The sequence below is a fragment of the Thunnus albacares genome, chromosome 22, assembly GCF_914725855.1.
Source record: "Thunnus albacares chromosome 22, fThuAlb1.1, whole genome shotgun sequence".
Taxonomy (NCBI): domain Eukaryota; kingdom Metazoa; phylum Chordata; class Actinopteri; order Scombriformes; family Scombridae; genus Thunnus; species Thunnus albacares.
This window is the reverse complement of record NC_058127.1, coordinates 19,917,907-19,931,288: the sequence shown is the minus strand read 5'-3', so window position 1 is coordinate 19,931,288 and position 13,382 is coordinate 19,917,907. Positions and strand designations below refer to the sequence as shown.

At 42.3% G+C, this 13,382-nt stretch overlaps 1 protein-coding gene across 2 annotated transcripts in view; it reads left to right on the top strand.

The window, feature by feature from the left end:
* kdm6ba (lysine (K)-specific demethylase 6B, a) overlaps positions 1-13,382 on the top strand; it is a 103,278-nt gene that overhangs the window by 25,077 nt on the left and 64,819 nt on the right. The window lies entirely within an intron of this gene.

Below are 13,382 nucleotides of genomic sequence, written 5' to 3'. Positions count from 1 at the left end.
TTTGGATCTCCCCTCCCTCCTGTCAGCCCCCTGTCCCTCTCAGACCGGGGCTTTTCCTGGGCAGCGTGGCACAGTGTGTGGCCTGGCACCGAGCCAGAGCAGCCAGCCTGCCTGCCTCTGCCAGCCTCCCTCCCCTGAGACCAAAGACAAAGCTGGGACACGGCCAGACACTCCACGCTCTCTGTTTATCTCTCCATCATTCCCCTCCTCCTCTCTCTAGACTGTCTTTCTTTTTCTTCTCAATCATTAGTGGTCATTCTGTCTCTTTGTGCATATCCCCTTTATCTGATTTTTTTTTTTTTTCTTTATCACTCCATCCCATCTCTTAGTTTCTCTGTTGTTCATTCTTTCTTTCTTTTCTTCATGATGTTTCTCTTCTCTTCATCTGGTTTATCTTACTATCTAACTCTATCTGCACCGTTACTAATCAAATTATATGTCAAATAATAATACAAATCATAACACACACGCACACACACATACACACTGCTCACTGCTCCTTCTGTTCCCCACATCTACACACATATACACATACCCAAACACACACACACACACAGGTGTACAGGTATCAACCTTCCAGCTATACACACACACACTCTCTCTCACATACTCTCCCCACAACTTTCAACCTACTTTAGGTTCTCACACACACCGTCTCTCTCAAACCCTCTTCACACACACGCACACAAGCCCCCACACACAGATGTACTATCGCAGTTTTCCCATATAAATACACGTATAGCCCCACTCAACAAATCCCCCTCCCACACTCACACATACACCCCCCCTGTTCTCTCTGCGGTGTGTGTGTGTGCGTGTGTGTTACAGTGTGTCTGTCATCCTGTCGCTGTGTGTGGGCTCCACATCAAACCCGCTGCCTAACCAATAAAGGCTAGTGCTAGCCACCAGGCTCAGCCCAGCTAGTATACATCACTCACTGTGTGTGTGTGTGTGTGTGTGTGTGTGTGTGTGTGTGTGTTTGTGCACACGCTCCGTCTTCCACAGCCACCCACGGTGCTGCCGCTAACTACTCTGGTTGACTCTGCTGCTTTATAGGGAGATGAGTGGTTCTTTCTCTCTGTTCCTGTTTCTCCCTTCATATCACACTCATTTTCAACTTTCATTTATTTGCTCTCTCTTATTTGTATTCTTTCTTTCCCACTCTCTTCAACACTGAACCATTTCATCTTCCATTTGTTGACTCTTTCATTTTCATTATTCTGTCTCTTCTCTTTTTTTTTCCCCTCTCAACCATAACTTTCTAATCAGTCAGTCTGTCACTCTGCGCGTCAGGTTATGACTCCAAACCACAAATTTCTCACCTCTCGTGTGAGAACACTCATAAACACACAATCCTGCGTGTGAAACTTCCTCTATATGTGAGCGCTTTCATGTTCATTCACACAGAAGATTGCATGAATTCCTTTCCTTTCTGATATTTTTGTGTCTTCTCCTCTTCTTCTTCTTCTCTTGTTACTGTTGCTCTACTACTAGTGAGGGTAGATGAGGGTGGTGAAAATAACTAACACGGTCTGTCCCCTGAACCACCACTGTGCACTTGAGAAAGGCATTTATCCCTAATCTCAGCAAGTGTAGCTGTAGGAGTTGCTGGAGAAGAGTATGTGTACTAAATCAGTTCTACTTGGAAAAGCGAAGTTGAAAAAAAATCTAAAGTGAAAAGATGGAAACTACTACTTAAGGTGCAGCAAAAGTTGTAGATCTTTAGCTGACTCTGTCCTGCAGAGTAACTGTCAGTCAATTAGTGGATGTATGCGTAATGTTTAGTCACTCACATTCACTGATGCACAAATACATGTCGATACACACTAATACATGGTCACATACACACTCGCTCAGTGTCAAAACACAAAGTGTCACAAGCGTTGCTAAGCCCGCATTCCCCACCGTGAACTGATGTGGCCGTCAAGATTTACCCTGCAGTCTTCACCCTAACCCTTCAAACTTACTCGCCACCACAAACCCACATGCAAGATTTCCCTGTTATCACCAAATCACGGTTCATTAACGGCCTTTCTTGAAAGGAAAGGTCTAGTTTATTACAATTTGGGTCTTATTTTTATAGTTTTGGCCAACATTTCTATTGGTCATAATAAAATTGCATTCAACAAATTACAGGTTGTAAATAAACCAACAGTTTAGCCAGATTATCTGCTTCATTTTATTGTTTGCACCCAAAATGTCAGTAATAATCTCTCTTTGCACAGGAAAACTCCAACTATGGTAAGTAGGCTAGGTTTAAGTTGAACCAAGAGATTGGTCTGTAAACTATGATGGATGTTCACAGTGGACATTTTGGATCATAATTTTACAATTCATCCTTGTTTTCTTTTTGAATTACGGGAGGTCACTGCATTCCCAGACCTGAGCAATTAATTTGGTTGGTACAATGTTAATATTACAGGACTATGGACTGATGGCAAAAACTACAGAAATAAGACATAAGAATGAAAGAATTTTCCTTAAACAATCTACATATGCATTAGCAATAGAGGCAAATGTGATCTTGGATTATTAGATGGTAAAATACACTGTACTAGTAATTAGACCTTTGAATTTAGATTATTTTATTTCATATTTCATTATATGGTTTCATTGTATAGCACACTGAACACCAGCAATAGATGTTGCGACTTTTGCGCACACAAATTCATTATTTTCAGTGGAGATGCGCGACAAGTGTGCTCAAAACCAAAAGTTTTTTCAGGCGTATCCACGACACACCTAGATGGAAAATCTCAACTTTTTCAAATGCAGCAAGCGCGCTGTAGGTCATGTGAAAAGAATGAACTAATCAGCTCCAACCTTTCTGTCCAAGGACGTCACAACATCAGGTTGAAAGGTCAGCCAACGCTGGTTGCCAAATCAGCTGTAAAAAACTACAAAGATACAAGTGGTTTTGGTTGCTTAGTAACAGCAGTTGCGACAGTAGCGCAACCTCCAAAAGCACCTTGGATAAGAGGATGAAAGCGGCAAAGCAGGTGTTTTCCACTCGTTTTTAGATGCAAGATCTGAACGGCCCTATAAAGAACTCGGTCTAACTTGAACACCTGGTATTTTGTTAAATTGCTGCTGCATGTAAACTGTACATGTCACAATACGCCTGCTGATCAGTGCTTAACACATTAACATCTAAACCCACACCTCCACGGTATACTTCTCTAAAATCACATTAGTTAAAAATGAATTGGATGATATGGTTCTTTATTAAAGCCTTCAGTTGCATTATGTTGAGGCTAAAGTAGAGCGTCACATTACATTAATCTGACATTGTCTCTTTACAGCTCTCATTGACTGATTTAGGATCACTTTCAATCCCTTCAGGTCAGTCTCTCTTTTCAAAGCAGACTGCAACTGCGCTGACTTAGGATCAGTTTTTAAGGTACTTTATAGTAGAGTTTCCCATACCTTCATTTATTTGTGGTGGCCCACCACAATATCAACATTGTCTACCACATTTTCTAATTTTAGTGCTGCATGCCCCACTCTCGCTCGCTCACTCTCTCACAAACACATGACAACGAACCAGTCTGTGAATAGCATGATGTTACACAATCCGGTGCAGTAGGCGGTGACGGCATGTACCTTTTTTTAATGTTGGTTTGTAGTCTGCCAGGAAAACTCAAAAGAAGAGGAGCGGTGTATATGGTTGTTGGCTTTTCACTGCGGAGAAGACGGCTGGACGAATCAATCCGGAGATCACACATGGTTAAGTTAACTCTGATAAGTCTATCTAATCTATCTGTAGGTTCTTAACACAATCTCAGAGACCTAACTCTTCAAATAAGTTAAACATTAAATGAATTTTGAGATGAGACTTGGGGAGGAAGGACATGCTTTCTGAGCATGTTAGCATGTGTGTGTATTGAGGGTAAGTTAGTTATTATTTAGTAATTAATTTCTTTTCACTCTCCCCGCCCCCCTCAGTCAGCTACCACCACAATTAAAACCTAATTCTGTGGGAAACACTGTATAGACAAAAGGAAGATTGACAAGAAGGGCAGATAACGGATGTCTTTCTAGCTCTTTCCTTTTGTCTCTCTGTGATTCTCACTCAAGGGCATGCTGACCTGTTGTGGACAGATAGCCGCTGTGTGTGTGTGTGTGTGTGTGTGTGTGTGTGTGTGTGTGTTTGCACGCAGTACTGGGGGGGAAAAAAAGTGTGTGTGCTGGGTAGGTAATCTTTTTAATTCAATGCAGTGTTTGAAGTTTTCCCTTGGTCGGCTCCAAACTTTAACATCAAACGCTCAGGTCACAGCTCTCCCTTCATCTCTGCATCCTCCTCCTCCTCCTCCTCCCATCATTCCCCCTCCTCCCTCTCCCTCTCTCTCTCTCTCTCTCTCTGTGATCTGGTGAGACTAGCACAGGAGTGTCCTGCAGATAAAGTGGGGGCAAGTAAGATTAGACATACTGACGCCCCATCACACACACACACACACATACATGTCACTGACACAAGAGAAGGCACAGGCAGTTGCACAAACACAGACCAAAGAGGACAATGACTTTATGGATCTCTACGCATCCAAAGCACTGTGTGTGTGTGTGTGTGTGTGTGTTTGTGCACGCAGCTGGTACAGCTAGTTATTTCATCATCACTCTGTAACCATATTTGACACACAGGGCTATTTTTACCCCACAGTCACACCCGCAACCCTCTACATGACTCACAACTCACTACAAGCCAAGCACACACACACACACAAACACGCACATATCCTGAGGATTTCCACAGAGATGTACGTGATGGTGAAATAGTCTCACACGTTCGTCCCCTGCCCAACTAACGAAGATATGTTTGCCTCTGTTGCTACGATGTCTGTTTGTCTGTTTGTGTGTGAGGCTTTGTGTGCGTGTGTGTGCGTGTGTGTGTGTGTCTGGGGCTCTGTGTTTGTGTGTGTGTGCGCGTGTGTCACGTGCCTCTCAGGCAGACGCTGAACAGCTGCATGTGGTTTGTGTTTGTGTATCTGACAGCGGCTGGCCCCTCTCTCTCTCTCTCCTGTCTGGACTCATGGTGAGTCCTCCTCCTCATTCGCCAGCTATCAAAGCACTGACCAAATGACGCTCACTCACACTCTCTCTCTCACACACACACACACACACACACACACACACACACAATGCCACATTCACAACACATACTACTTCTTTTGTGTCTTCGCCTAAGAGGAGCCAGATGCAAACTAACACATGCACATGCTTGTATTCCCCAAACTGGTGTGTGTGTGTGTGTGTGTGTTCCTGTGTCTTTTTGAAATTTATATGTGTGTGTGCGTGTGTGTGTGTGTGTGCGCCTGGTCTTTTGTGTGCGAGTTCCCTTTGTTCCTGGGTGTTTCTGTAACTGTACGCACGTTTCTGTACTTGCGTGCATGCGGTATGTCAGCATACTGTACGTGATCATGAGAAAAGTTTTATATGTGTGCGTGTGCGTGCGCTGCGTCTCCTTGTTACAGTGCTCGTTGTTTTGTCTAAATCTCCTGTCTTTTCTCTTTGGGCGTGCTGACTCAGCTGATCTGGAGCATTTAATAGGGTGTGTGTTGCAGATCCGGCAGCGTTTAATAGGGTCTGTGTGCTTTCTGGGCTCAGATTCATGGCCCATTCAGCCAACAAGTATCTGAAGAGAGAGAGAGAGAGAGAGAGAGAGAGAGAGAGAGAGAGAGAGAGGGAAAGAGGGTTTGCGGCTTGTGTATGTACTGTGATACCATTTTAACACAAGTCATTACAGCATATGTGTTGGCGAGGGTATCCTAGAAAAGTATATGGTATACTCTTTCTATAGGTGGACAGGAGTGGTGTGTGCGTGTGTGTATGTGTGTGTGTGTAATAATGTATTGACCTTGTCTCTCATTGCCAGTTCCCAGAAGGTTGATGAATAAATAAAGGCGTGACGCTTCCCCAGCGAGCCGAGTCTGTGACTGCTGCTAGTAGGAAGACAGAATGACACCACATACTCACACAAAGCTATCATCCACACTGTTTGCTGGCTTTATTTGCACAGTGGAATAATGTTGGTTCTCTGTGATACTCTGACCCGCAATGCTACCTTTCTCTATGCCTCTGCATTCATGTACATTTCTAGATATCTGTGTGTGTGTGTGTGGTGGGAGGGGGGGCTAACTAGGCAACTGTCCAAGTCCCCGCCCTTTCCTGGTGGCCCCCATGTGTGAAGCTTGTTTTATGTTTCATTTCTTACTTGGTTGTGTTCCCAAACTGCATCAAACCCTATTCACCATTCACATTGTTTTCACCCTGATGTAATTGAATCTACTCAAAGGATAATTAATAGTAGTTTGACCTTGGCACATATTTTCCCAGTTTCATCGTCACGACAATTTGAAATTGAATTGCTTTAATTCACTGTAGGATTTTACACAAGTTCGGTTTTTTAGGGGAACACTGTCCCTCTGCACACACCACACCAAATACAAAAGTGATGAGAACATTTGAAGTTGACATAAACATGGAAACAGGATCCCAATGCAAAATCTTCCCCAAGATCCCAAAAATGCTAAGGCTAGTGTGGGTGTGTGTGTGAGTCAGAGCTCAGCAAAAAAGCCACTTAAATCAAAGCTTTAGCATCCGTATAATTGACTTTAATGCAAAGAGAAGCCATGTAGAGCACACACACCCATGCAGACACACACATATTTTCCCTGCATTCATATACTGTACATGTAGGGATCAGCAGCCCTCACTGTCATGCTTCAAATGCTGACAAAGACTCTCTCATATACAGTGTCTCTGGCTAAATCCAAATGTGCACCCTCCTGACTTGTGGACCGATCCCTCACAGACTTCTATCATACATACTGTGACACGTTCACCGTCATCACATCATGTCTGTGAGGGCGCAGGGCCATGAGAGGATGACACGCGCTAAGACTTCAGACTTCCTTCCTGACACTGTAACGGCACTGATGGTACTGCCAATGGAAATGTATGTGAGATATGTGCAGGGTCTGCTGCTTTAGATAGTAGCTATAATATAGATAGATACGGTTGGTATGCACTGTAGAATTCCCCCTTTTACATGAGCTGCTAAACACTGCTAATATTATACTCACATCAAACCCTCAACCAAGGACCGTCACACCGTATGCAAATGAAAACAAAACATTTCCTGTCTAACTTTGCAGATTATAACAGTCAAATCCAAATGACTCATCCTACGCATATTCTGTATGTGTAATATTAAACCTCCCTACATCAATGAAATACACACCTTTCTTTCACATTGTCACATCCATATTAGTATGAACTATGGATTATCTTCTTAGCAAAATCTGCAACCCAAGCAGACTCTCTGGAAGTTTGCAGAAAGTCCGCTTTATGAACTTTTTACGCATGCATTTATCGCAAATTCTCACATTCTCTCTCTCTCTGTCGTGCACACTCACACATATACAGAGCAGTTTTGTGGGAGTGGTCAGTCAGATGAAGGGTGACACCACCGCTAAGGTCATGAGGGTTACAGCTCTGCGGGGTCAAAAGTCAGGCCAGACAGTCAAGCCTCTGCACGTGCCCCAAGCAGGTGTCATAGCAACCAGGCCAGGCAGAGGGAAGAGAAGTTTACACATGCACACTGACAGAGATAAATGTAAGCAGTAAGAGTTAAACACACATTCTCACACACAAACGCACACACACATTTAGAACCACTTGAAAACACATGTTCCTTCAGATTAAACACAGTTGTGGGACTTTCCTTCTCAGTCTGATTTAGTGCTTTTGCTTCATTTGGGCATCTCCACCCACTGAGGTTCATTGCATTCCATCCTCTAATTTGCACAGCAAAAAAGCCTCATTGGCTGCCATCTATGAGAACAAGATCACCAATCCAGACACGTCATGACGCATACAAGTGACAAAACTGACTGAATGGTAAGATGGGCTGCAACTTCCCCTGAAATTTTCTAAAGACCTCTGACACCTTTAAGTAACCTAATACATGTTTCATTCTTAGAACGTAATTTGTATCACATTGGGTGTAACTCTGCAGATTAAAACACTGCAGAGTTGCTCCCTCCTCTCAGATGGGCTCAGTGCCTGTACTTAAACATTCAGGTGTTTCTAAGCCTCTGTCATGACTTGCTCACCTCGTAGCATCTGTGTACCTGTAATTTGTGTGAGGTGAACGTCCGGTCATTGGCTGGCCATGTTTTCTTATCTTGCCTTTGTGTCTTTTCATTATAGTCGCCATTATTTCACTGTCACAGACCTGGGACAAGTGTAAGGACATTGCCACAACTCTCATTAAAACCACTATAACTCATAATAATGGCTGTCATGAACCCAAGTGAACTGAGGCCTTATTAGGAAACATAAATCACAAGGTGGTAGGTTACTCTGGTGTATTTATATAACCCCTCGCCATGTCCCATATTTAAATCACATACATCCTAACAAATATGTTTACTTTTTTAGTTATGCTTCATCCACTTTTGACATTTATCTACTCTATTGTGTCACATGCATTGCCTGCAAATGCAAAGTTTTACAATGACGAGGTGTCTTGTAATTACTCATGACAGTTATGAGAAGTGTTTATATTTTTCAGATGTGCCTGAATTTTTATACATCTCCGCTTAAAGCACACATTGTCTTTGACACTTTATTTCTTCAACTCACACTTCAAGTTAGCAACACATGTTATTCATAAGGGTACATTTCTGTTTTCTAATTTAAAGAGAAAGTTACCACATGTAGTACACAGAACGTGGACAACTTTGATGTGGCCTCGTAGGTTTAAGGTCACTATCATTTAAGTAAGCAATAAATTCCTTTGTGCCCTGTCTGTGTCCCTCTCAGACACACAGTCATTCAAACACACAGACATACATAAAATGTCTCGTCCCTTTGTAGGTCAGGGTTGCAGACATCAAAGACAAGCAGACAGCCACGTCAGTAGCCCCTTTCAGACATGCACTTCACTCTTTAAATATTCTGGCTTTTACGTGTCTGTGCCATGTTTGTTATATTTCTGTAACATTGCAATAGGGCTCAAGTTTGAGTTCAATGTAATGATGAAAAGGCTACAGCACAAATAAGGGTATATACACATATTAGTTAGTGTTATTACATGCACATCTTGTTACACCAAGACAACACCTAATTGTCTAATGACTTAATTATAATTTCATAAGCATGGGGAAGTAACATTTGTTAAATAAACAATAAAATATCACAAATGAGCTCGTTCTTAGTTGCTCTGTTGTGGTGCAGGCCAAAAAAGATTAAACTGAAGGGAGAGGCTTCAAGGGATGTTTTTAATGTTTGGTAGCATCAGACCAGCACCATCAATTTTTGATGTTTCGCTGTCTGAACAAAGTCAGCGTTCAATCTTTCAAAATCACACAAGAAGTTTTAATGTTTTTGTCCTGCTAGTGATCATTGACGTTTAAATCATCTGTCTCTATTTGCTCTCAGACCGGTTCTCTCTAGTGTGTAACGCTCTTTCTACTTCTCATGCACATACACACAGATCCACCCTGTCAGCAGAGTATTGCTTCTCCCATCTTTTCTTCATCGATTAGTTAAGCGTCAGAATGTGGAAACAGTCACACGTTCCTCGATCCCGTTTTCCCACCCAGCCTCCGAACCACACCCAGACAAACAGAGCTGTATAAACACGGTAGGCAATGAGAGTAAGAGATATCCATTTATATTTTTAAATACTGCTTTGGTAGTATTTGTCTAATACAGTAATTCTCAAAGAGTAATTGAATGAGGCAGAAGCAATGAGAGGAGTCTGAAAGGAAAACAAATGTGAGATATTAAGACATGACGACAGGAGACAAAAGAGACGGAGCAGATTGGAGAAGAGGTGGAGAGAGAAAAGGTGGACGAGAGATGAGAGCATATGGATGGAGGAGGGAGAGAGAGAACTAATTAAAGAAAGTAGAGTTTTAGTTGGGTGTTGGTTCCAGGAGGGGTAATGGTCCCAGGTGTGGATGAAGGGGGGAAACAGGAGATGAGGGAAGGGGAAAGAAACTAGGTCCCCATACGCCATATGTTCCCTATCTTCCCCACTTTCTTCTCACTCTCTTTCATTCCCTTTCATTTCAGGCTTTGCACCGGCTCACTAAGACGAGCTGATTTTGAGTTGACTTTTTTTCTCTTTATACGTCTACTCGCCTTTCTCTCTCTTTCTCTCTCCGTCTTTAGCAGCTATTGCAGTTCCGCAGGTTAAGTAAGGTGACAGCAGGACTAAGTGGGTGGCAGTTTGGAGACGGAGTGATTTTGTGACTGTTTGCATATGCTTTTGCGTGCGTTTCAGAAAGCCTCAATAGCTTCAATGATTTGTCCTCACAATCTAAGGTGTGTTTAGTGTGGATTTCTATTTGCTATTCTCTCTTGATATGGATTTCAATGTTTGTCTTGCACATTCAGGTTTTTTTTTTGTTGTTTAACTTGTCCTGTTTGAATGTGGATTTCTCTGTGTGCATTGGGTAAGACTGCAGCTTTGGCAAAGCACGGCAGCATGATCGCTAAAAGTGTTATTCAGGTGACACTTTGCAGGTTGTACTTTGTCATACAGATTTGTTAATATAGTACAAGTCCACATATCCCTACTAGTATTTCATTCCTTGTACAGTACAGGAGCAGACCACGAGTTTAAAATGACATGTCTTCTAAAAATAGCCGCTAAACTCACTCACCCTTTCCTCAATGCAGCCCCACTCTGGCCGGATAACCACCCCCCGGATCACAAATCTCTCCACCCCGTCATGAAATGCAAGCTGCTCCCACTGTACATTCCACTCAGAGGAATGAGCCTACTCCCCTGTAAATTAGGGAGCGGGGGGGGGGATAGTCATTGTTTTTTGCCAAACAAAGGCAGTTAGCAAACAGGAGTAGAGCAGCTTCCAACCGGTGGTTTTGTGGGCTTACTGGCCAGGGACCCAAAGGGAAGCTACTGCTGCTGTGTCACCAGGTTGGAGTGCCTCAAGGCTCCGTCCCGGGGCCTCTCTTTGGTCTTTTTTTCTCTCACTCTCTGTTGTGACTATGTGTATGTGTGTCTGTATGTGTGCCCATGCGTGGGCCCTTAGGCTGTTGTCAGGCAGATCATGGGAACTGTTGTGAGTTACTCCGGCTGTCTGTGTCTACCTACATACCTCTGTTCCCTAAAGAAGGAGAAAGAAAGGAGTTGAAGGAAAGGGATTGAGAGGAGGGAGGAGGGGGTTGCAACAGAGGGATGGAGGGAGCGCATTCCTCGACGTGTACAAAACATGTCCGCAGGGGGAACTGCAAGCCCAGCAAGATTCACAGACTTCCAACTTCTTAAAACAAGGCTCCCCCTTCCCATCCTCGTCTTACACCAGCACCACCTCGTCCTTCAACTCCTCCCCTCTCATTGGCCCTGGAGTGGTTTAATCGAAAGGATAATCTGTAGAGGAATTCTGGAAGGCAGGAATCCAGGGATTATCCAAAGAGGAAAATGGTAGATGATGGAATATCTGAAGGTTTACCTGAAATGATTGCTCGGGTTTTGTGCTTTGAGGTTTAAATCTGTGACAGTATGACCAATTTTGGTTCACAAATAAAATGATCAAAATTAACAAAACAATACAGCATCAACCTGAACAGGATGTGCTATCTCCTCTGGGTATGTGTGTTCAGTGAGACAGTTGCAGTATATATCGGGAACCTACTGCAGTGTGCTTCTATGAGACCAGTTTTCCCAGTCCAACAGAAGAGGCTTGTCCAAAGAGTAGTAATATTTAGGGTTTATTCCATTGTTTTTTCTTAAAAAAAAAATGTGAATCAACTGCTTCAACAATGGCTTGCTCTCATTTCTTTCATAGCATTGTGGGTATGTGTTGTCGTCCAATGAGACTCTCATTAATAAGCTTTGTCTCAAAAGGAGTAGTCTCAAGATTGAACGCTGACTTCTTGTTAGCCAATCAGAAACCATGTATGACCATGAGAATCAACCACATCTTATCTGGGTCAGTCCAAAATGATGGTGCAACTGTAAATAATGGTCCACTGAGTGATATTAAATTCCTGAATTGTATGAGTCACTCTTAAATGTATTTGCTGCTTTACTTTATTATGAATCAAATGCTTTTAGACTATTGGTTGGATAAAATGATTTAAAGACGTCACTATGGGCTTTGGGAAATGATGATGGCCATTTTTCTAAAAAAAAAAAATGACCCCCTCCCAAAAACACTGAATTATGTGTCTGTATATTTCCTGGCAAATCAGTTTGTTCTTTCCTCAGAATTTCATTAGTGCCTTTCAGAATATGTTTTATCTGCCTGCAACTGCAACATTCCCACAATCCTTCTGGACTTTAGCTGACCCGATTTTTATATTGTCCAAAAATGCTGGTGGTGTTAAGTATCTGGCTCCAATACATATATGTTTGTACAGGATAGTGTTTAAAATGCTGTTATACTATCTGTGTACGGATGTGTTATTGTAAACAAGCTGCATGTTTGGGGCTTAGCTCCTCCTGTCCTACTTAACTGGTCGATAAACAGGCTTTAGCTTTAATTATGGTGATGTCTGATAGCCCTATTGCGCATTCTTACATCATGCTGGTATCTTGTTTATGTGTTTTGTCTGGCCGTGTGTTATTTTTGTGTGTGCATTTGTCCGTATCCGTCACTATTTCTCTAAGCGTGTATGTGTGTGTTAGAGGATATAATGACAGTGGGTGTATGTCTTGGCTGGCAGCTGTAATCACTACCACTCTGTGTGGTTGGTCAGTACACTGAGTTCTGTTTGCCTTTAGCATCTGTGTGTGTGTGTGTGTGTGTGTGTGTGTTTGTGTGTGTGTCTATTTTCATATATACATGGATGATTACATCAGACTGTGTATTTGTTAAATGCCTCTGCATATTTTCTGCTATACTGTCGTCTTGTCTTAATATTTTGACTGAATGTGTTCCTGTGTTTGTGCGTGTGCTAAATGTGTTTACAGGTTAATTACCCATGAAACCTCCTTCATATGGTCTAAATACTTCACTCATCAGAAGAAAATAGGCATCATTAACTCCCTTAAAATGCTCCGACTCTTTTAATATTTCTGGTTTGAATGTTACACTGCATTCAGTATTATGATGCGTGAACAGTTTAGCTTTGAAGTCAATTATTGTCGTTTTTAAAGTTGCAAAACTAATGAAAGGAAGCAATTCAATTCTCTTACTGAGGTGCATATCTGAGCACAAGGTGTGTGGTTTTTAGGCTCTCATACATTTGTGAGTGAGCTGACACACCTAATGACTAATCAGCACAAAGGAACCTGGTCCACAAGATGTGACTGACTGGCTGAAGTGGTTTTTCACTAAAGCATAGTACTATTCTAATATATATATATATATATATATATATATATATATATATATATATTATCA